We start from the raw sequence: 22,111 nt of genomic DNA, 5'->3' as shown, positions 1-22,111 counted from the left end.
GTGGGTCTGACTGTGTGTGTAGGTCTGTCAGGCTCTGAGTACGTCCGTGTGTTGTCTGGCCTGCTCGTTCTGGACCAGGCAGGCCTCCTGCTCAGCGCCAGTCTCCTCTGCTCAGGCAAAGTGTCACTGCCTGACCCTGAGGCCCTAGCGTGGGCCGTGTCTGGGGTTGATGGTGCTCCCCACCTCAGGGGCAGGAGGGCTCTGAGCTGGGCCCCTTCTCTCCTTCCCACATGGTCCCCAGTGGCCGGTGGAATGTGTCCATGGGAGTCCATTCACGGCAGAGTGCGGGGGTCAGGCTAGGGCTGGGGTCAGGGCCGGGGGCACACACTGTGACTGAGGTCAAAGGTCAGAATGTGGCTGTGGCTAAGGGTCAGTCAGTGACTGGGTTCAGGGGGCCATCTGTATTGACACAGAGGACTGGACAGAACCCCCAGCCCCTTGGGGCTCCCTGGCCAAGAAGACAGGTTTGAGCCCTCGGCTGCAGCTACTTGAGAGGTGGGGGCTCAGAGGCGAGAAGGCTCCCATGGCGGCCGTGGGCCGCTCCCATGGCCGTGACGGGACCCCAGCCAGGCCACATGTGCGGGGAGTTGGCGCCACTGGTCAGGAACCAAGGGGTGTCCTCTGGACCCAGGACTGCACGGGAGAATGCAGAGCAGGGCAGGCCCTCCCCGGGCTGAGGAGATGCCGCCTGCCTGTCCTGGTGCCTCTCCCCGGGTCTCTCTGGTGCCCTCCCCTCCCCTCATCCCTGTTGCTCTGTCATCCCTTCATCCGTCTCCCCTGCATTTGCTCTGGTAGCCTGCACTCATCTTCTACTCCTCAGCCTCCTCCCTCTTCTTTCCCTCCGTCCTTCCTCTGTCTGTCTTTCCACCCATGCGACCCTTCCCCCCCCCCCCCGCCCAGTATTCCCCACCCCGACTCCCAGCCCTGCCTTTAGCTGCCACCCTCTGAACGCAGGGCCTTCCTTGCCTCCTCCAAGCTCAGGGACACAAGCTCAGCACCTTCTAGTGCACTCAGATGCTGAGAAAGGGAGGTGACTGCCCGTGGGGGTGAGGCTGAGGGGGCTCCAGGGTGAGAGGATGCGTCCGCCCCAGACGACATTCCTCCTCTGAAGCCTGTACCCAGGGAAGGGGATTCCATGGCAGGTGGGTCTGCCCCCGTCTGAGTCTAAAGCTGTATGACCTCATCTGGTGGTGGCCTCCCACAGCCTAGTAAAGAAGGATGGATGGACAGACAGATGGCAGAAAAAGCCACAGACAGCAGAGATCAAGGGTCATGCAGATCAAAGGCAGGAACTGGTTGGGTTTCCGCAGGCCCTGATGGGCAGACCCCAGCCCAGCCCCTTGCAGGGCCTCAGGGCCAGCCCAAAGCAGATCATGAAGTGCACACCCCCTGCTCCCAAGCCTTTCTCCTGTCCTGGCTCTGGCCAGAACCTAAATAGGGAGACCCCAGATCTTCCTCTGACCTCCACTACCCTCCCTGGCATCTGGAGGGGGGGGGCACACCGCATGTTTGAAAATGTTCCGAAAGTTTAAGGGATGTAGAATGCTGATCCCCCACCCCCAGCTGAAACATCAAGTTCTTTGCTTACAAAGAAAAACATTTTCTCAAGTGTTTTGCTCTTGGTCTCACACGGTGGCCCAGCTCTTAGGACTCGCTAGGTGGTGGAGGGTTTTGGGGGGTGGGGACAGAAAGTAACAGTACTGGAATTGCTTAGTGACCATGCCAGGCCACGAGGGCAGAGGGGCTGTCTGTTTTGCTCACGGCTGTCTCCCCTGTGCCCCCGACAATGCCTGACACTTGGTGGGTGCCCCAGAAAGGTACCCCGGAGCAGAGATCTGCAGAGCGGATTCACTCCATTGGTCTGGGGGGACAACAGAAGCCACAAGGGAGGGAAGGCACATCGGGCCCTCAGCTGCTGCCCTGGACTGACATGCTCATTAAAAGGGGAAATTGAGGCTCAGCGTGGGAAAATAACTTGGCAGGGCACTGCTCCCTATCCCTCTGCTAAAAATGGGGCCTCTTCAGCAGCTGTCTGAAGAGGCATGAAGTTCATGAACCTGTAAGATGGGACAGGTTTATTCCTTCCTAAGGACCTGCCCTTCCCCACCCCTCCCCCAGTGAACCTGCCCTAGACCATTCTGGTTGCCCAAGCCAGATGCACCAGCTAGTCCTATTAGCCCTGCCTCCAAAAGAAATACAGAATCCCGTGTCTTGTCAGCTATCCACAACCCCCACCCTGGCCAGGCCCTATCCTCGTCCACCTGGCCCCACACAGGGGCCGCCTCCCTGGCCTCCCTGCTCCCACCCTGGCCCCATGTCCGCTCTCTTCACAGCAGCTGGGGCTATGGCGAGGACCTCAGGGAGATCATGTCCCTCTTTGCTCAGAACACTGCAGAGATACCAAATCTTACCCCCGATAAAAGCCAAGTTCTTACTAAGGTACACACAGTACCGTGGTGTGGCCCCCATCTCTTCCCACTTGCGCCACTGCTCACTCAGCTCCAGCCACACCAGCCTCAGCTGTTCCAGGAAAACTCTCACCCTACTTCTGCCTCAGGGCCTTTGTCCTTGTTGTCCCCTCTGCCTGCACACCTTCCCGCCCCCCCCGCCCCCCAGAGCTGCACGCCCTACCACCTTAGTGTCTCAAGTCTGTTCTCAAATGTTTTCAAGTGCAAGGTCCCTGACCACCCAGTGTGAAAACACAGCCCTTTCCCAGATGCTCCCAGTCCCCTTCCCTGGCTTTATTTATTTTTTCGCCTAAATGTAACATACTATATAATTTACCCATTCATTCTGTTTCTTGTCTGACTCACAACCGCAAAGAACAGAAGCTTTGTCCTGTTCCTTGCTCTGAATCCTCAACACATAGAACAGTGCCTCAAACATAGTAGGTGCTCAGTAAATGTCTGCCAGGCAAACGGATGAAGACTTCTGCTACACGCAAGCTCTGTGACCTTGGGCAAGTCGATTGTTTGGACTCAGTGACCCAGTCTTTGAAATGGGGGGGTGTGACCGATGTGCGGGAAAGATAGAGATTTGAAATCGCTGGCTGACTACTCTGTAAATATGTGTAAGAGAGATGTTGAAACCTGCCTGGCCCCCCTCTAACCTGGGGCATCTCAAGGCCAGGAGGGGCTGGGGGGGTTACCAGACCAGCGCTGACCTTGAACGTGACTTCTTTGTCTTAATGGCACCTGCCTGGCCTGGTCGGTGGAATCCAGACCCCTCTTCTCTGCCTCTTGTGCCCACCTGGGTGGCCCCCGGCTACCCCCTGTCCCTGGTGGCCTGTCAGTGAGCCTAACATCTGGCAGCTCCACTGACCCCCATTGCCCCACCGACTCCCCAGGCCCCTGTCTGGGGTCTCCTCCCTGGCCCCTGTTTATTATTTGACCCTGGAATGGTATTTGGACACACACTTTGCAGGAGAGCAGCTATTCAGATGGTGCTAGGCAAACAAAAGAGTGACCTGTCCAGGCCAGGCTCTCCTGAACACAGCCACACCTCACCAGGAAGCATCTGGCCCTTTGAGACCTGTGAGCACTCCCACCCTGGCCCATAAAACTCTCCCGCCAGCCAAGCATGGGGAACCCCTCTCCCCACAGAGCCTGGGGCAGGACTCACGTGGCGAGCCGTGGAGTCAAACCCCAGCCTCCCCTACCAGTCATTCCCTCCGCATTTATGGAGCTCCTGCTGTGTCCTGGGTACTACCACCAGGATCCCATGGAATCCTGCCGGGAGGGTCTGATGGAACAAGCAAGCAAGGGCTCGGGGGCCATGTAGACCTAAGTTTGAATCTTGACACTGTGTCTTCTTCATTCACTCATTTGCTAAATGCATATGGAGCACCTGCTCTGTGCCAGGCGGAGGTGAGCGAGATTTCTCTAGAAACATAGTCAGGTGGGGATCAGAATGTCTGCCTGTGTGCTCTTGCTGAGTCCTTTGATGGCTCTACAGCCTGGGGTTCTCCTTTTGGAGATGAGCAGATCCCCTCCTGGGGGGCTATCTCGATGCCCCTTCGTGATAACACTTCTGGAAGGGGTTTCCATCCGCCTTTGGCAGATGTGAATCTGGAGCCCTCTGCCACACCGCGCCCAGAATGACAGAGGGGCCCCTGGAACAGATGAAGGGCTCGGCTCTCCTTTGGGACAAGCCATCTCACTACCATGTCATTCCTCCAAACCCTTAGTACATGTGCCCAGAATCCAGAATCCGTGAAGAGTGCTTCCCTGAGTGACGGCCAATGTGTCGGTCACGTGACCTGTCCTTGCCCTGATGTCCTCCAGCCCCTTCCCCCATTCTTCTCCAAAGGGGCTGTTGGTTCAAAGAGGAGAAAGCCCTGGGCTGGGTCAGCCGCATTCATTCATTCATTTACTCATTTATTCATTCAACACACACTTACTTAATGTATGTCAGGCACCGTTCCAGGTACAGGAGGGAGCACCAGTGAACACACAGACAAAAATAACCACAAAATACCTAAATAAATACATTATATGGTACATTAGAAGGTGGGGATGAGCATTCCAGTTGGAGGGAAAAGCAAGTGCAAAGGCCCTGTGTCTGGTGACCTCATGGAACATCTAGAAGACAAAGTGGTGAGTCAGGGGGTGGGGCAGGAGGTCAGAGAGGTGGTGGGGGCCTGATTGTATGGGCTCTCATCAGACACTTCTGATCACTCTGAAACCAGGGAGGCGAGGGGAGCCTGTCCCTGCCCCCCCCCCAGTGAAGGGGGCCCACGCTACCATCCTCACACCCCTACCTGCCAATCTGGACCTTTCGGCCAGCTGTATGGAAGAAGTGGCTGAATCAGGATGTGACAGGGACAGTTTGAGAGGCTGAGGGTCAGGCAGCACCATGATAAGGGTTACAGGCCAGTCTGTGACTGGGTTGGTGGTCCCCAGCAGGGATTTGGGCTTTTTTGTCTAATGGTGCACACGGTGGGCTTCTCCTCAGCCTCAGGACTGAGTGACCCTGGTTCCCAGGCCAGGTCACTGAAGACAGGGACCAAGTAGCCTGCATTCTAGAGATGGGAAGAGTAGAGCCCACAGAGGAGCTGGGCTGCCCAGGGCTTGCTGGCTGGGAGTGGGTGCCCACCGTTGGCTTGTTTCTCCTGCATCCTTACGAGGTGAGCTAGTGGTCAGCCCAGAGGGCCCATAAGGGTCCATTTCTGGGAGGGAGGCCTGCCCTTTGCCCCTGGGCAGCCGCACTCCGGAGTCTGGGTAGGCTGTTAAGATGCTCAGGGCCAGTGATTGCCAAGCCTGGCTGTAAGCTGTTGATTCCTAGGCAGAGGGGACAGCATGTGCAAAGGCTCTGGGCACTTGGGTTGGTTAGGTCTGGGCCAGAGCCCAGAAATGTGTGTTTTTTGTTTCCCATTTGACTCTGTACCAATGGTAGGTTTGGGAGTGACAATTCAAGCCACTGCACAGCCTTAGCCGCCCTTACCCAAAGACCTTGAGGCACAGCAACCCATGAAACCCCTTCTAGTCCCCATTCCCGCCCCCCTTCCCTCACCGCAGCCTGGAGGAGGTTGGGCTGAGGGAAGCACTCAAGCAGTGGGTAGAGATGTGTTGCCTGCCACGGCCCTCTCTAAGGGGCCCCCAGGCCCCGGGGAGGGCCAGGCAGGGTGGGGAGGAGGCTCCCCACACCCACTTGGCTCATAATTGCTGTGGGAGTGGAGTGTAGGATGTATGGAGGGGTTGGCAGCGGCAGGGTGGGGGGTTAATAGAGGAAGTCGGGCAATCACTGAACAGCAAAACCTAAATGTGATAGAGGTCGTGGGTGCGCTCCTCCCCTCTTGGCAGAACCGAGAGGGGCCTGAGCGGGGAGCACAGGTGGGGGGCCGAGGAGAGCGAGACAAGCCTGGCAAGCAGGAGAAAGTGGAGAGAGCCAGGGCTGACACGTCTGTGTGATCCCTGGCGCGATAATTGGGCGAACGGACGATAGGTCGGACACGTGTATGGAGAGAAGGGTGGGGAGATGGAGAGACAGAGAGATGAATGAATGAATGGCTGCGTGGGCGGTGAGCCGCCTGGCGAGGGGCGGGCCGGGCGAGCGCTCAATCACAGCCCCGGGGCGCGGCGCCCGCCCGCTACGCTCTGGACGCCCCCCCACCCCAACACCGCGGCCCCTCCCGGGGCGCGTAATCCCGTGCCCCAAGGGCTCTGGAGCTGCTCCCGGCGGCGGCTCCCGGACCAGGGCGAAGAGGGGCTGCGCCACCGCCGCGTGGCTCCGCGCAACGGCCTTCAGCGCGCAGGCTGGGCTGCCCCTCCGCCGCGGGGGGAACCTGGAGGTGCGGTCCCCCCGCGAGGCCCGGGCCCGGCTCTTCTTTGTCTTGGCCCAGTCCTCCGCGGTCTCCAGACTGCCACCCGCCTCTTCGGGCAGCCCTCGCCGCGCACTTCTGGGCTGCTCCGGATCTCCGAGTCTCCGTTCCCGCTGCCCCCAGCCCATAGGCGTCTCCCCCGCCCAGCAGGGTCCCCCAAACCCAGTGCCTCTAGGACCGCGGAGCCGGCAAGAACCAGGATCTCCGGCAACTGCGTCTCCGGTGCGGGGGGGCGGGGGGGCGGGCGGCGGGATGAAGGCCCCCTCGTCTCCGCCTTCTCTCCCCGCCCCTCCTCCGCCACTACTCTTCGCGCTGCGCCCCGACCCCAGCGCAGCCTGTTCGCGCCTTAAGCGGCTCTTCTGCGGCGGTGCCATCCCCGACACCACGCGGAGCCCCCCCCCCCGCCCCCCGCGCCCGCCGGGCCTCAGACCGGCACGCAGAACACAGCCCTACGCAGCCACACACAAGACCGCCTGCAGACACACACCACAGCCTCGCGTCGACCCACAGCCCTGCACAGGCGTACTGCCCCCTACACGCGCAGACCCACAACCCCAACAACCGCAGTCCCACTCGCAAACAAGCCCACACAGATACACAACACCCCCGAGACACACTCGGGCCCACGCAGACACAATCCTACACACACAACCTTACACAGACATACAGCCCCTCGGACACACGCAGCCCCACATGGGCGCAGTCCCACCCACGCAGTCACGCAACCCTCTATAAACGATCGCACACAAACACAACTCCACGCAAGCACCGCATCACTCAGTTCCTCCGAGACCCAGCAACACACTCACAAGCTCGTAGCCAGACCCCCAAACCCCGTGACAGTCACACGTAGGACAGACCAGAAAAATACAGCCACACCGATGCACACACGGACCTAATCGCGCAGCCAAGAGCTCACCCACTGGCTCGTAAGTCACTGGAAAAATATTAAAGCGTTTCCCTCCCTCCCCTTCGATCTCCGACACACACACGCGCGCGCGGGCGCGCGCTCGCGTACACACACACACACACACACGGAGACACTCACCCCCACCCCCAAAGCGCCTCGGAGCCTACTAGCCGGTGACCCCGAGCCCCCGCGGTGAGAGCCGCGGGAGCGTCTCCCCGGCGCCCCCTCCTCCCGCTCCCTACCCGAGCTCACCACTCCTCCCCTCGCCTCCTCCCTCCCTGCCCCCTCCTCCTCCTCCCCTCCCCCGCGTCTGGGGCGCGGGCTGCGCGCAGCCAAGCCCCCTCGTCGCGCGCCCCTCCCCGCGCGCACCCCGCGCCCGCATCGCGCTTGCCGAGTGGATGCGGCCACGGGGCGGTCTCTAATTACCTCCTGTCCCCCGGTGGCCCGTGAATAATGGCTACTGAGGGCGCTCGCAGGGGCTGCTGAGAAGGAAACGCGGGGCGCGAGAGGCGCGGCGCGCGCGGGAGCGCGAGGGAGAAAGGAGCGAGCCCGGTGCCGCCGCGAGCGGCGGGCGGAGAGAAAGGAATCGTGCGAGCGCTCACATTTTTTTCTCCCAAGGATCTCATCTGGCCGCCGCGTTCTGGGAGAGGCGAGGGGGAGAGCGCGCGCAAGAGGAGGAGGAGAGAGACGGCGCGGGGACAGGGAGACGGCGAGACGCGCAGCGCCGGCGCCCGGGAGATCCAGGAGGAGCCCGCAGGTATTGTTGGCGGCAGAGCTTTGTGTCTTCGGGGAGGGGGGGCCGTTCCGGGGCGCGAGGGCTCCCGGACCCCCGGGCCGCCGCCGCGCTCAGAGCTGCCCCAAAGCTGGGGGCTGCCGGCGGTGGTGGCCGCCGGTCGCGGGCACCCCTCCCGCCGCGCCGCGATCTTGGCTGGAGTTGCAGATTTGCCTGTTTGGGGGTTTTCCACGCCGCTTGAGGGAATCGGTCTCAGGAGGAGGAATTTTCTTTCTTTTTTGTTTGTTTGTTTCTTTTCTTTTTTTTTTTTCCTTTGTGTGTGTGTGTGTGTGTGTGTGTGGCCGCAGTTTGGTTGTGTTGGGGACTTCCCCCTCCCCTTTCCTCCACAATACGTTGGTGAGAGGTCTCGGCGACTGTGGCACTGGTGGAAGGCTGGGGGCTGAGATGGCGGGGCTGGTGGCCGCTGATGGGAAGGTGAGGGACGCCGGAGACGGAAGGAGTTTTGCTCAAGTTCGCAATCTGCGCGCTGGAGCGGGTCAGGCCGGGGAGGGCCGTCTGCGCACCCTGTCCTGCTCCAGGCAACCGGTGGGAAACTTCCCGAGCGCGCTGCCTCCCCGGGGACTCGGCGCCCCCGACGCCTCCGGGCGCTTCCTCCGGCCGCCGCGGCCCCTCCTTGCCGCCTGCGAGCGCTTAAGGTCGCGCTCTCCCCACCCCCGCCTTCCTCCCTCCCCCGGCAGCTTCCGGATCTGGACAGAGCTGGAGGAGCAGCTTCAAACACTTCCCCTGGAGACCCCTCCCCACTCCCCGCGCCATCGCCTGCCACACAGCCCCCCTGCCCTGCGCCCCCCGCCTCACGCGCGCCTGAGTGGCCAGGCTGACAATGAAATCTCGCGCCTTGCCGTCGGGGGTGGGGGTCGTAGCTGGGTGGCTCTGGGGGCTGCTGACCCAGAGCAGGGGGGAGGGGGAGGGAGGACTTCTTGGGGGAGGGGCTTGTTTGGGTTAGAGACGTTGACGTCGGATGGCGCTGTGCGGGGGAGGGGGCGGGGGCAAGGTGGGGTTCTCGGCCGGGGGTCGCGGATTCTGGCCCCTCTTGGGCTTGCTGATTGGCTGGTGACTTAAGGCACGTCGGAGGGCCCCCCCCCAACCTCAGCCTCCTCCCCGCAACTCGGCCTCCTCCCCTCCTGTACAATGCGGGCTTCAGAGGTGATCCCGAGGGTGATGTGTGTGTGTGTGACGGAGTGTTTGTCTCCTGCGATCCACAGCAGACGCTGCTCCGGTGACCCGGAGATCCGGATGCCTCGCCCCCTCCCTCAGGGCTCGGGGGGGTGGGGGAGAAAGGGGGAGGGAGCAGTGGGAACTTCTTTTCCCACTGGGGCCATGGGAGGGGACTGCTAGACCAGAGATTTTTCTGGGGACCGCAGTCCTGGGGTGGGGGGGCTTCAACGCAAAGTAGGGGTCGCGGGGTCAGAAGCTTCTCGGTACTCTAAGCGCCTAGATCCTTTTGCTCCTTTGGGGGCGTAGGAGGTGTGGAACGGGTGAAGGCCCAGTTGGAACAGGAGTGGGGGCCGAGAAGAGTCAATGGAAATCTGTCTTAATTGGATTCCCAGGCGAGCATCGGAGGGAGCTAAAGGGGGTTTCTCCTCTTTCTCTTCCCGGGGTAGGGAGCCATGCCCGGGGACCCCCAAGCTGGCAACCCGGGCAGGGGGAGGAAATCCTTCTCCCTACTTAAAAAGGGGATTCCTGGGGGGGAGAGGGGAGGCACCTTGGGGGGCGGTGGCGGACTGCTTTCAGGCTGTTCTGTGGCTGGGTCCAGGAATATAAAGAGTTAACCCTCCCCAGAAATCTGTCAGCCCCCACACAGCAGGGACACACTGTCGGACCCTTTGACGTGCTAACAGCGTGACACTGGCTGACAGGAGCTAGCAGATTCCATACTCTGCTTCTCGGCAGCAAGCCCCAGGCAGCGGGACAGGACCTGGCTGGGTGGTGCCTTGTTCAGGGACCTTGGGGGGAAGCAGAAATCAGAGACCAGGGAGGGTACAGCAGCCTGGTAGCCGCCTTGTAGCCCTGAGGGAAAAGGGGTTAGGGGCCAGGGTTAGGGAACTTGGAGTGGAATCACCCTTGGCCTGGGGGGGGGAGGTGGTTTCTACACTTTGTCCCTGCTTCCCACCTCCACCCTGAACCACCCACAGCTGGAGGCTTGGCCGTTAAGGGTGAGTGTCTGGTCTGATCCATAGGCTAGACTATGAGACCCTAGCAGCTGAGGGCAGGCCTGGCTGAGGCCTCTCCCCAAGCCCCCGCTGCCCACCCCCCCCCCCCCACACAGACGCATTTCTTTCCTGCAGGTGAGAAGTGTTCCCTGCGGATCTTAGAGCCCTGGGGCCTGGCACACGATGGGCACTCAGCTCTGGCTGGACAAACATGGGAGTGAATGAATCCGTGATGAATGAATGAATAAATGAATGAATGAGATAGGGGAAAGTTTCTCAATTGGTGGCATTTAGTCATTTAAAAAAAGAAACCTTTCCGACATATACATTTTAAAATATGGTTCAGAGAAAAATCTGACAGAGAGAGAAAGGAAACAAGGTTACTGACAGCAGGCTATGACAATGTTAATATTTTGATGTTGTTCTTCACAGTCTTTTTTGACTTGGGGTTGGTTTGTTTTTTAAAGACTTTGTGGCCATTCTCTGTATTCAGATGTATATCCTGCTTTCTTCTTTGGCGTTAACAGGAGCCTTTTCCTGTTTTGTAACGAACTCTTCATAAACACCCTGGTTAATGTCTTCAGGCTTTTCCAATCGGGTGGATGTGCCATCATTTACTTACTATTCCCCTTTTGTTCAACATTCTGGATGCTCCTGATGAATGAGGTAGTGAATATATTTTGCACAGAGCACTTTTTTGTGATGTTTAAGATGATTTCCTCAAAATGATGTTGCTGATGCTGAAGACTCAGACATGCCTGCAGTGGAAGAAATGGGCTCCTCATTTTTCCAGAAGTGGGGCACTGTTCTCCTTCCTTCCTCACAATCTAGAACCTTCTGTCAGCTGAAAAGAGCCTTGGCAATTAATCACCTGTCTGAGCCCCTTCCTTTGACAGACGAGGAAACCGGGGCCCAGAGAGGGGAAGTGAGTCCCAAGGTCACACAGCAGTTGGTGGGCCTCGCAGCAGCCAAGAACCAGCTACTGATCTGCCATTTTGGTTTCTATTTGTGGGAAGAGTTCCTAGGGATCTTGTAGGCTGACCTTGCCCATTTCACAGATGGGGGGGCCTGAGACCCCAAGAGAGGAGAAGTACCCAGCTTGCCCCTGGCATCACCAGCTGGAGCACCAGATAGGCTCCTAAACCTGTCACATACTTTCTGTGTCACGCATACTGGCCCCGTCCTCGGATTCTGGGGCTACCGAAGTTACTAGCCTGTGGTTGGCCAGCCGTGGGAGCCCTGTTGTCCCTCCTCAAAACTCCTCCTTCCTCTTTGCCATCCCATTCTCCAGAAGGAGAATTTGAGGATCCAAAGCAGGTGCAGTAAGAGGGGTGGGACTGCAGATGTCAGCGGATCCCCGTGGTTGTGCCCTTACCCCTGTGCCTCAGTTTACTTTTCTAAAGACCTAGCTCGGGGTCTGTTCAGGAGCTGGGGGGCAGGTGTTGGCCCAGATATCCACCGTGAGGGAGTGGGGAAGGACCGGCGACATCTTAAACTTCTTCTGATCTTAGATTGACCTCAGGAGGGCCCCTGGGGAGGAAGGGGAAACAGAGGGAAGGAGGGGAGGAAGGGGAGATAGGGAGGGATTAGAAAAGAGGGAGGGGAGGTCAGGAGGGAAGAAAATGCAAATGAAGAAAGGAGAGAGCTAGCCCCCTCCACGCCCCCCCCCAGCCTCACTGGGCGCCCCGGGGAGAGGCTGGGGGACAGCTGTCCCCTGCTGGTGTCAGGGCTAGCCCACATTGGATGACCAGAAAGGCTGGATGTCCGGGTGGGCTCTGTGAGGGCTGAGCGAAACAGCTGTTGGCCGGGCTCTGGGATCAGAATGATCCAGACCAGGTGGGTGGCAGGGAGGCAAGACCTCTGAGGCTTCTGTTCCCGGGTTCCCCTGCGGGTCAGGTGGCCGGGCACCCTCAGGGAGGGGGCTGGGACCCTGGGTGCTTCAAGGGGGCAAGGTGATCGGGGCTCAGACTTCCCATCCCAAGACAGGGACCTTGTTTCCCCACTGCCAGGACACCAGCTGGCTGTCGAGGTTAAGCGCAGCCCTCCCACGAGCGTGGGTTATTTGGGCATTTCTGCAGTGTGTATCTGTGCGTTGGACGCGTCCCCGTGCATGCATGCACATCCATGCGTGCCTGTGTATGCCCATGTCTGTGTGTCTGAGCCTGTTTGTGTGGGGGTCGGTTTGCCTGTCAGCCTGGGTGTGTGTGCGCGCGCGCGCGGGTGCGTGTGCCTTGGACCCTGTTTGTATATTTCTGAAGGGGTCTGCGTGTCTTCCAGCTTGGGCACGTGTGCCTGCATGCATGTCTGAGTGTGTGTGCGAATCTGTGTGTATCCCTGCGTGTGCCATGTCTGTGGGTGTGTGCATATGTCTGAGAGTCTCTGATCCCATTTGTGCATTTCCGGTGGGGGGAGAGTGCGCCCCTGAGCTTGGGCACGTGCATGTTTGTCTGCGTGTGAGCACACACTTTCCTGCTAATGGCCCCAAGAGGGATCCAGGCAGCAGGCTTTTGTGGTGCTTTCAAGGTTGCGGCTGGGTGGGTGAAGGGGGGCGGCCTTCAGCTGGGAAAGGGGGGGGAGGCAAAAGAAAATCTTAAAAGACCGTCTTCCCTCTGGTCTCCAAGGAGATCAGCCTGTGAAATGATCCGCACGTTAATTAAAAACGATTATATCCTGATTGAGCCATTCCTGTTCACATCCCCCTGGCCGGGAAGGCTGAGACTGAGACCAGAGGGTGGAGAATGGGGCAGGGTCTGGCTGCAGAGCGCACCCCACGGAGGGGAGCGCACCTGGCCGGGGAGCGGTGGGAGGGGGGAGGTTGAGTGGCCAGGTAGTGGGGGTATATGCCCAAGGCAGATTTGAGCTTCTCCTTCGAATTTTAAAGGCCACCACCCCCACCCTACCTCCTCCAGCCCCCAGGTGGTGCTCTGTGAGGTCCCCGGAGCTGTTTGGCAGCCACCAGGCTCCATTGATCCCCGCTAGCGCTAGGCACTGGTCCTGTTGTTTACACGGATCCTGAAAGTCAGTGTTTGCGGTTCCCATTTTATAGAGAAGTGACATGCTTGAGGTCATGGAGCCAGGAGTTAGGGACCCCAGGCTGGACCCAGTTCTCTGACCCTAAGCCCCAGACACCCCCCCTTCCTAGCTCCCAGCTGCCCCCAACTCCCATGATGAGGGGTCCTCCCTCTGCAGGACCCTGGGGAGCTGAGATGTCAAGGACAGGCCCTCTTATCCTCCCTGGCACCCTGAGATTGTTCCTTTCTGAGGCCCAAGCTGCCCAGGGCATAAGGCTGTGGTGTCTGTTCATGTGGGAAGCCAGATGACTCGCTGCCCTGGGCAGCTCTGGTCTGGCTCTCGTCACCTTCGCCATCCTGGGCAGGGCCTCCTCCCCTCCCTCTCACTGTCCCCCATAAAGTGACTAACAGTTCCATAGAAGACCAGCCACAGGTGCCCCTTAGTGCCTGGGGCTGGCCACCGTGTACCCATATTCCTGGGTGTATGCCACCAAGACCTTTCTGGAAAAAAAATCTGGGCCTTGTCACACTCTGCCTTACCCTGTTACCTCGCCCCCAGTCAGCCTCGCAAAGCCTGCAGGAATAGAAAGTAGCCATAGTAATAATAAACCAGGTGACCCTCAGCTTACACCCCAGAATCAAGTGTTGTCATGGTTCTTAAGTGATAGGTGCTTGGGCGAACTGGTTTAGCTCAGCATGTGTGGGGACCCAGCTGTCCATAAGGGTGGCCCCCTGCCCTATCCCTTCCTGTCCCACACACTCCTGTGCGCCCAGGCCAGGCTTCTTGGAGAGGAGGACACCCCGCTTTAGGTCAGCCACACCCAAAAGCACATGATAGCCTGGCCACAAGCAAGGACTTCTTCTTCTTTGAGCCTCAGTTTCCCCTTTGGGCAGTGGGGATCATGGCTATTTCCTGACAGCACTGTCAGAAGAGTAAGGAAAACCAGGTCAAGTTTGTTCATATGTCTAGAAGCATCGGGATGCACAGAGGGGCTCATTAAGTGTTCATCCGTGCATCTGTCCATTCAGGGCACCTGTGTGTTAACATGGCAGGGGCCTTGGGTTTGCTGGCTTCTAGGGAGGGAGACGTGCTGTACTCTTTCCACACTTTCTAGCAGACATTCTGGGGTTGAGGTGACTGTCATTTCAGTAGAAACCTCCAGAGAGCTAAGAATTTCATAGGACCCCCCCCCCCCCCCCCGCAGCAAAAGCATTACCAAGGGTAGTGTCTGGTAAGAGGGAGGGGATGGTCCTCCTGGACCAAGTTCCACATTCTTAGGGGGATCTTGACCAAGGGATGGATGCTGGGACCAGAAATGATGTCATGAGGAATTAGAGAGGCAAATCAGACCCAAAAAGTCAGCATCCACCTGTTCCCAAGGTCAGAATTGCAAGAGAGGCAGGCAGATACTGCTGATCCCACAAAAAGCCCTTTGAGCTAAAGCAGGTAGCCACTCTGCCTCCCCCAGGTCATCCCTGCAAGGTGCCACCTTCCAGGAGCACCTTGACCCATAGGATATCTGCCTTCCCCAAAAACCCTTTCCCAGGGCCTGAAATGACTCCTTTCGTCACAGCCCAGGGTCAAAGCATTGAAAGCCCTGCTTAAAATGCAAACCTATTACCTTGGAGGAGTGATCAGAAGCTGAACTCATGTTTGCATAATGCAGGGGCCAGCAACCTCTCAGTCCCACAGGGCCAGTTGGCAAAGCTAATGAGCGGGTGGGGGCCGTCTGGCCTTCATGGGGTGCAGCAGCTCAGCTCTGCCAGGGCACCATATGGGGATGCAGCCCAGGGTGCCCATCACCCACCTTCTTAGGAACCAGGATTCAGATGTTCCCATCACACCTCCTGGTTTGTGCCTCTTGTCACCTAACCCAGCAACCCGCCTGTGGCCAAATTCAGACACACACACACACACACACACACACCCTGCCCCAGCTCTGACCCAGAAGGTACCATACCCACCCTCTGTGCCCAGCCTTGAACCTCAGTCTGCAGGGCCCTGCGAACCGTGCACCGTCCCAGCCTCATGCACATCCCACACTCGCCCTGGCCCTCGTTAGTGGTCTTAGAGGTGAGGGTGTGGGAGCAGAGGGCCCCCACACAGGGGTGCCGGGGCCTGACCGGAACAGGTCAGCCTGACCCGTCTTCTACACGCACGACCGACTTCCCGCAGCTGTTGCCATTGATGGGGCTCAGTGGGGAGGGGCGGCCGTGGGCATCTGATGGGCACCTGGTTTCTAAGTCGAGTTTCATTTCCTTCAGTCCTTCATTCAGCATTCGGCAGACGTTTGCCAACAGCCCAGAAGAGGCACATTCAGGCCGTGCCCGGGGAGAGTCAGGGTGGGCCTGCCAGCCGGGGGAACACGGGCCCTGGGTCTGAAAGGGGAAGTATTTGACCACAGGGAGACCTGGAGGCACAAAAGAGCCAGGGGAGCTCTAGAAGGTCAAAAGAGCCAGGAGAGCTCTAGAAGGTCAGAGATGGGAGGCAAGAGGTAGAAGCGGAGGCTGAAAAGGAGTCTGAGGCCTTGACTGGCGTGAAGGGTTTTATCCTGAAGGCAGGGAACACAGCTGGAGCCCAGGCTTGAGGTGGAAAATGAGCCAATGAGGAGAAAAGCCAGGGAGGATCAGGAAAAGCACCCCACTCCCGACCATGGGGCTGCGTGACCTTTGGCCTGCCGTGAGCCTTTCTGGGCCTCAGTGTCCCCCCTCAGAACTGAGGCCTCCAATTCTAAGTGGTGGGGCCTGACTGGACAAGAGCATCCTCCCTCCCTGCACGGAGCTATTGCTGGACCTGCTCTCGAGGGAAGCTGGGGCCTGACCCTGCTCCCAAACTCCTGCCTCAGTTCCGAGCCGCTCCGCCCAGCCCTGCGGTGTCTGAGCCCTGGGAGGGATTATAACCTCTCGCTGAGGAAAGAGGTGGAACTCCTCGGGGACCAGTAATTAAAGCCCAACAGATTGTAATTCCCTAAAAGAAGGCTCAGCACTGAGAGGGAGGAGTGGTACCCAGAGCCCCAGAGAAGACAGGAGGAGGAGAAGCGTTGGGGATGAGGGCAGCCTGCGGTCCGGGGTGATACGAGTGATATCTGGAATCCTGTGACTCAGCAAGGCCTCCCCAGTGCTGGGCCCTGAGCACTTTATTATTTCCGATCTTCAGCCCCTTCCTGCAGTGGAAACGTCCTGCCATCCCCATTTCACAGATGAAGAAATCGAGGCTTGGAGAAGTCTGTTAACTGGCTCCAGGCCCTCTGGGCTCTAAGCAGCTGGGCTGGGGACGAACCCAGGGCCGTGTTTGAGCATGGCCCTCCTTGCTGGGTATTTATGGTGGGGGGCCCAGCAGGGCAGACCTTCCTGCAACCCCTTCTGATACCCCCCGTGTTTGGGGTCTTCTGTCTGTGGGAGGAGAAGGAGGCTCATGGGTCATACTGTGGTGACAGAAGGGAGTCAGTCGTTCCGGGCTGACGCTGTCCTTCAGTTACTCACCTGCCCTGGGATGCCAGGCAAGAGCTGCTCTTCTCGGGGGCATCTCCTCATCTGTAAAAGGTTCGGATAATCTTAGGGTTCCTTGTAGCCCGAACCGTTGGGATTGGCCAGTAGGGCAGATCCTGACAGCAGAGGTAAGTAGTAACCTTTGAGAATTCCTGTGCCCGCCCTCCCTCATTCGTCCTAGCAGTACCTGCTGAGCCCTTTGTCATGTGAGGGGGGCTTCAGCTCTCACATGCCAGGGGAAGGTGGGCTCTGTTAGCATCCTGTGACAGCCAAAGAGGTCACGGCTGCTCTGGGGAGAGCTATCTCCTAGAAAATTAAGACACACTTTCCTCAGTCCTGCTGCCCAGCGTTTGCCCCATGCCCTGACTCCCCTACTCCGCACTTCACTGCCCCCCCTTCTGTGAGCAGACCTCCCTTCCTCCAGGGAGAGGTAGAGAGACCAGGGCTTGAGAACCCAGACCAGAGACTGTTGGCTGGAGATGCCCTCAGACAGGCGCTGTTTGACCAGCACAGGGTTTTAAAGTTTTCTTTATTTATTTGAGAGAGAGAGAGCGCGAGCAGGGGGGAGAAGGAGAGGGAGAGAGAATCTCAAACAGACTCTGTGCTGAGCACGGAGCCCGACAGGGGGCTCGATCCCATGACTCTGAGATCACAACCTGAGCCGAAACCAAGAGTCACGCTCAACCCCAGCTGTGCCACCCAGGCGCCCCAGGGTTTTAAATATAACTTGAGATTTCACATAAAAATCCTACTTTTTGCGCTCTGAAACTAGAAACCCACAGACTAACCAGAGCACCATCGAGGGGCCTTTTCTCCTCACTTTTACTGGACGGAGAAAAGTGGAGGGCAGAGAGGTGAGGTGACCTGCCCTGGGTCCCAGCGAGGGGCGGGATTCGGACAAGGGCCCCAATTCTCGACGACGGGCCCGGGGGCTCGTGCTGATCTAAGACACTGTAAAAATTGGCTCTTAGGTGATCTGCCTTTTCCTGTGCATTTTAAAAAATGCTCTTTTAGTTAATATGCGGGAGGGATTTCGATGTGCTCGTACATAACCTTTTGCTGAAGCGACAGCGTGCTATAAAAGGGTCCCAGGAGAGCTGGTGTAATTTGGGCTGTGAGGGACAGAGAATACCAATGCAGACCTCTCCAGAAGGCCCACTGCTCCTGGGAGCTGGGATACCGGGGCGGGTGGGGAGGGGCTCACCTCACCACGCCGAGGCCAGGCCTCCAGCTCTCTCTCCCATTTTGCACCCAGGGGCCACATGTTTGTTCAGATCATGTTGGACTGTTTGGCTTTCTTTATTCCCTCATAATTTTGAGTGAAGGTCTCAGTTCCTAGAGGAGGAGGTCTAGGTAGAGAGGAACGGTGTCCAGGACCCAAAGGGACTGTGAGCGGGATGGTGGGACAAACACGGGAGCCTCATTTGTCAGCAAGAGGTGGCCGGTTGGCGAGGTGGCAGACAGAGGGGCCCATGCTGAGGGCAGATCGAAAGGCACCTTCAAGGTCTATTCAGCATTTGCCCTTGGTCCCAAAGGATCCCAAAAGGGGCTTGGGAGGTTTCAGTTAATTGAGGCTGATTCTAAATCAGGAGGCTTAATAAATGGTAATTATCGTCCTGTGGGAGCAGACCAGAGCTACCAATGCTGCTGGGAACAGAGATCATGGATTCAGGGCCCCTTTCCCCTCCCACACACCTAGAGGCTCTGAGAACTTCCACCCACAGAGGTGTCAGGGATAGACCTGGTGCAGACCAGGGGCCGCCTCCTCTCTGTGTGTGGGTTCAGGGCATGGAGGTGTATTGCGTGCTTGCATCTGTGAGTGTGCATGTGTGTCTGCTGGTATTGGGCCACCCTCCACCCAGCCACCTCCAGGCCCCTTACCTCCCCACCTGTCAAGGGACAGAGAGTAGGGACTCTCCCAGGCGGAATCTCAGCAGGGCACAGGCTTTGGGACTCCAGAAAGCAGCGCCGCGTGGACAGAGGTGACAGCGCATGGTTTTGGTCCCACCCAAAGAGGAACTTCTGTCATTTAGAGTGGCCCAGAGGGGGCCCGGGCTGCCCCAAGGGGCAGGGAGTGTTCCATCTCAACAGCTTTGCGAGCAGAGGCCAAATGTGTACCTTCCTGTCGTTTGCAGTCCCTTCTAAGCCCAAGTCCCAGCACGGGGCGTCCCCCCCAGCTGACACACAGCAGTCCCCGAGGCTGCTCCATCTTGCCAACCCAGAGTGGCCAGAGGGACCGACAAAGGGCTTCTGCCCCTTGGTGTCCCCAGAACTTGGCCCGGAGAGACCCAGGGCGCGGGGATGAGGATGATAGTGTCTCACAGTGTATGTGTGATGGTGGACGCGTGTGTGTATCTGCATTGTGTGTGTGCATTTGTATGTGTTCTGTGCTCTTGGGTGGGCAGGGCCACAAGTGTTGAGTGTGGATGTCCATGCAGAGAGTGTGTTGTGTGCATGGCTGTGAGCCGAGGGAGGCGGGCTGGGGGCACTTTGCAGGTATTGACCATCCGATGCGCATGAATGCATTTGGGGTGATGGACGTGTTTGTGGCCAGGGTGTGTCTGTGGGGGTGCTGTGCTGAGCCCCCCCTCCCCGGCCAGCTCCTTCTGGTCTGTTTTTTTTTTCCCACCCCAGACCCCCATCACCCCTGCCCCCAGCTCAGACCTCAGGGGCTCCCAGTTGCCCCGAACCCTGACCATCCACACCTCCACTTACAGGGAACTTGACACCTGCCAGCCCAGGTCTTGACCTCTTGTGTAGGCCCAGCATGTGGCTGAGGGACCCCAGGGGACCATAGGGACAAGGGTGAAAGAGCGAGAAGAGGCCTCCTGGTCACTGCTCAGCCCCTCCTCAAAAGGTCCTAAAGGAGTGGGTTTCTGAGTCTCTGCAGCGTCTGGGCCAGGGACCTTTCTGGAGCTACCATGGGCATCTCCAGAGATGGAATGTTTTTAGAACATGAGACATGGCACTTCCGGGGACGGGATGAGGGCATTTCTAGAGAGGAGATGGAAGGCATTTCTAGAGAGGAGATGGAAAGCATTTCTGGAGGAGGAACAGTTTTGAAGATGAAATGGCATTTTGGGAGATGAAGCATGAACATCTCTGGAGATAGGGGCGGGCATTTTCTGGAGTAAAGATGAAGCCTTTCTGGATTCCAGACTTTGCTAGAGATGAAACATTTCTGGAAATGGACTATTTCTAGAGATAAACTGTAGTACCTCTGGAAATGGAGTGTTTTTGAAGATGATGCAGGAGTATTTCTGGGAATAAAATAGGGCATTTCTGGATTTGAGGTATTTTTGGAGGTGACATGGAACATCTCTAGAGATGGGATGTGATATTTCTGGAAGTGGAACATTCTTGGAGCTAAGATGGAGCCTTTATAGAGGACACTGGCCTTTGTGGAGCTCGATTATATTTGAAGATGAGAGAGGATTTCTGGAGATAAGATGGAACGTTCTGGAGATGGAACGTTCTGGAGCTGAACATTTCTGGATTCAAACCAAGCATTTCTGGAGAGGAAGTTTGTCATTCTCAGAAAAGGATGGAACGATGGGATATTTCTGGAGGTGGTGTTTTCTGGAGATGAGGGGGCCGTTGGTAAAGCTGGCTGTTTGCCTCTCGAGGAGTCGATGGGGGGCGTCTCTCGGGGGGACCAGAAACGCCCCCCTACCTGTGACCCTTGTTTTGCAGGAGATGGGCCTGAGGTCCGGAGGGGAGGCTCCTGCCCAGGCCCACTCCTGTGAGTGGCAGAGCAGGCCTTCTGGGGACCATTCCAGAGCCACCCCCTCCTCAAGGCCTGTGCTGGAATCCTCCCCAAGGGAGGCCAGAACCCTCTCAGTCCTATTCTTGGGGTCCCACCCCCATCCTTGTGGGGCCCTGGCAGGAACAGGCAGTGACTGAATGGTTAAATTTCATTTAATTCAATTCCTTTGGCGCCATCTGAGGCTTGCTCCCAGCCCCCTCTGCCAGGAGCCTCCACCCTCTCTCGAACCCGTATCCGCCCCCCTCACCTTGAAGTAGCCCTGAGGTTGGCCTCGCTTCGGCAGAAGGAAACTGGGGGGGCAGGGGTACAAGGCTGAACATGGGTGAAGGCCCAGGTCCCTGCTCTGGCCCAGGCTGACCGTTGCGGGGGGGGGGGGGTAGGTGTGCCAGGCCCCCTCCCCCCACCCCACCCCCCACTCCAAAGAAGCGCCTATAGAAGCCTGCCGCCACTTGAGCCGGCCTGGAGCCCCGGAGTAATTATTTCTGTTCCTTAATTGAAATTTCAGCCTCAGTGATCCTGCCTCAGAAGTGTGAGGTGGGGGAGGGCGCCTGGTGGGGTGGGAGAGGGCGGGGAGCCCCCTGCCTTGCCCCCAGAAGGCGGGAGGCAGCGCCAGCCTCCAGGCCCCGGACTCTGGTGGTGGGCATGGGGTGGAGGGCTGCCACTCAGGGAGAGGGGGTCAGGGCTGGGCACTGCCTATGGCACGCTGCGGTGAAAAAGCTGAAGCTTTCACCTGACGGCTGGGGAGAAGGCTGAGAGGAAGAGGAGGCTAGCCTGAGGCAGGTATACAGCTGGGGCAGCCTGTGTGGAGGGCTTCCGAGCCAGGGGCGCGTGAGGGAGTGGGCAACGTCGGGAAACCACTGCCTCCTCCCGGATCTGGCAGGGATCTGAGGGGGTGGCCTGGGGGGCTGTGACTCAGGCGGAGCAGGCCATGATGGCGGCAGGCCCAGTTCCTGGTTCAGGGCTGGGTGAGGCAGCTGGCCTGGTGGGGTGGGGTGGGCTGTGGCTGGTGGGGGCAGCTGAGGAGGCTGTTTTCCCAGCTGCGGTCAGGCTGGGCGGAGCATCCGGGCTGGGCGCTGGGTCACCCCCCCCCCCCACACACACACACACTCACACTCACTCTCTCTCTCTCTCTCTCTCTCCCCCCTTCCTCTCCCTCTCTCTCTCTCTCTACCTGGGTGGTCCCTGCTACCCCACACGGCCTGAGGCCTGTCTGCTGGTAGAAGCAGAGGACTGGGGGGGGGGGGGGCCCAGTAGGAAGTGGGGGGTGGGAGGGGGAAGCCATGAGCTCCAGACAGGCCAAGGGTCCACCCCTCCTTGAGCTTCTGAGGGGCGGCTCTGAGATGCTCAGGCTAAATGTACAGGCTTCCAGCTTCTACCCACGTTTGTCCAGACTCAGGCCAACCCAGGCCCCATCACAAGGGAACAACTGTGGTCGTCCCCGCCCCCAGGCCCTGATGCTTGCCCTCAGGGTCTCAGTCTTTCCCAACTGGGAAATGGGATTTGCGGTCAGCTCGATGGGAGTTTTCAGGGCTGAAGTAAGCTGCCAGGTGCCCAAGGCTGCAAGCCCAGGCTGTCCCTCTCACTGTGGTTATGAAGAAATGTGCCAAAGCCTGAGCAGGCCCAGTCCGGCACCCTGCACGCAGTAGGAGCTCAGGGAATGACAGCGATGTGGT

The 22,111-nt window shown here is 58.6% G+C and overlaps 1 protein-coding gene across 2 annotated transcripts in view; it reads left to right on the top strand.

Annotated features, from left to right (window-relative positions):
* The window catches only part of RAI1 (retinoic acid induced 1), a 116,345-nt gene that overhangs the window by 31,077 nt on the left and 63,157 nt on the right, over window positions 1–22,111 (top strand). For both annotated transcript variants that reach the window (XM_064582218.1, XM_045889718.3), the window contains exon 2: window positions 7,848–7,986. The gene's annotated coding sequence lies outside the window, so the exon portion shown is untranslated. The remainder of the gene's footprint in view (window positions 1–7,847; window positions 7,987–22,111) is intronic.

The sequence above is a fragment of the Mirounga angustirostris genome, unplaced genomic scaffold (genome assembly GCF_029215605.1).
Source record: "Mirounga angustirostris isolate CCGP_5_RB_7025 unplaced genomic scaffold, mMirAng1.0.hap1 SCAF_17, whole genome shotgun sequence".
Classification (NCBI taxonomy): domain Eukaryota; kingdom Metazoa; phylum Chordata; class Mammalia; order Carnivora; family Phocidae; genus Mirounga; species Mirounga angustirostris.
Note: the sequence above shows the minus strand (reverse complement) of the source record. Positions and strands in the feature narration are given on the sequence as shown.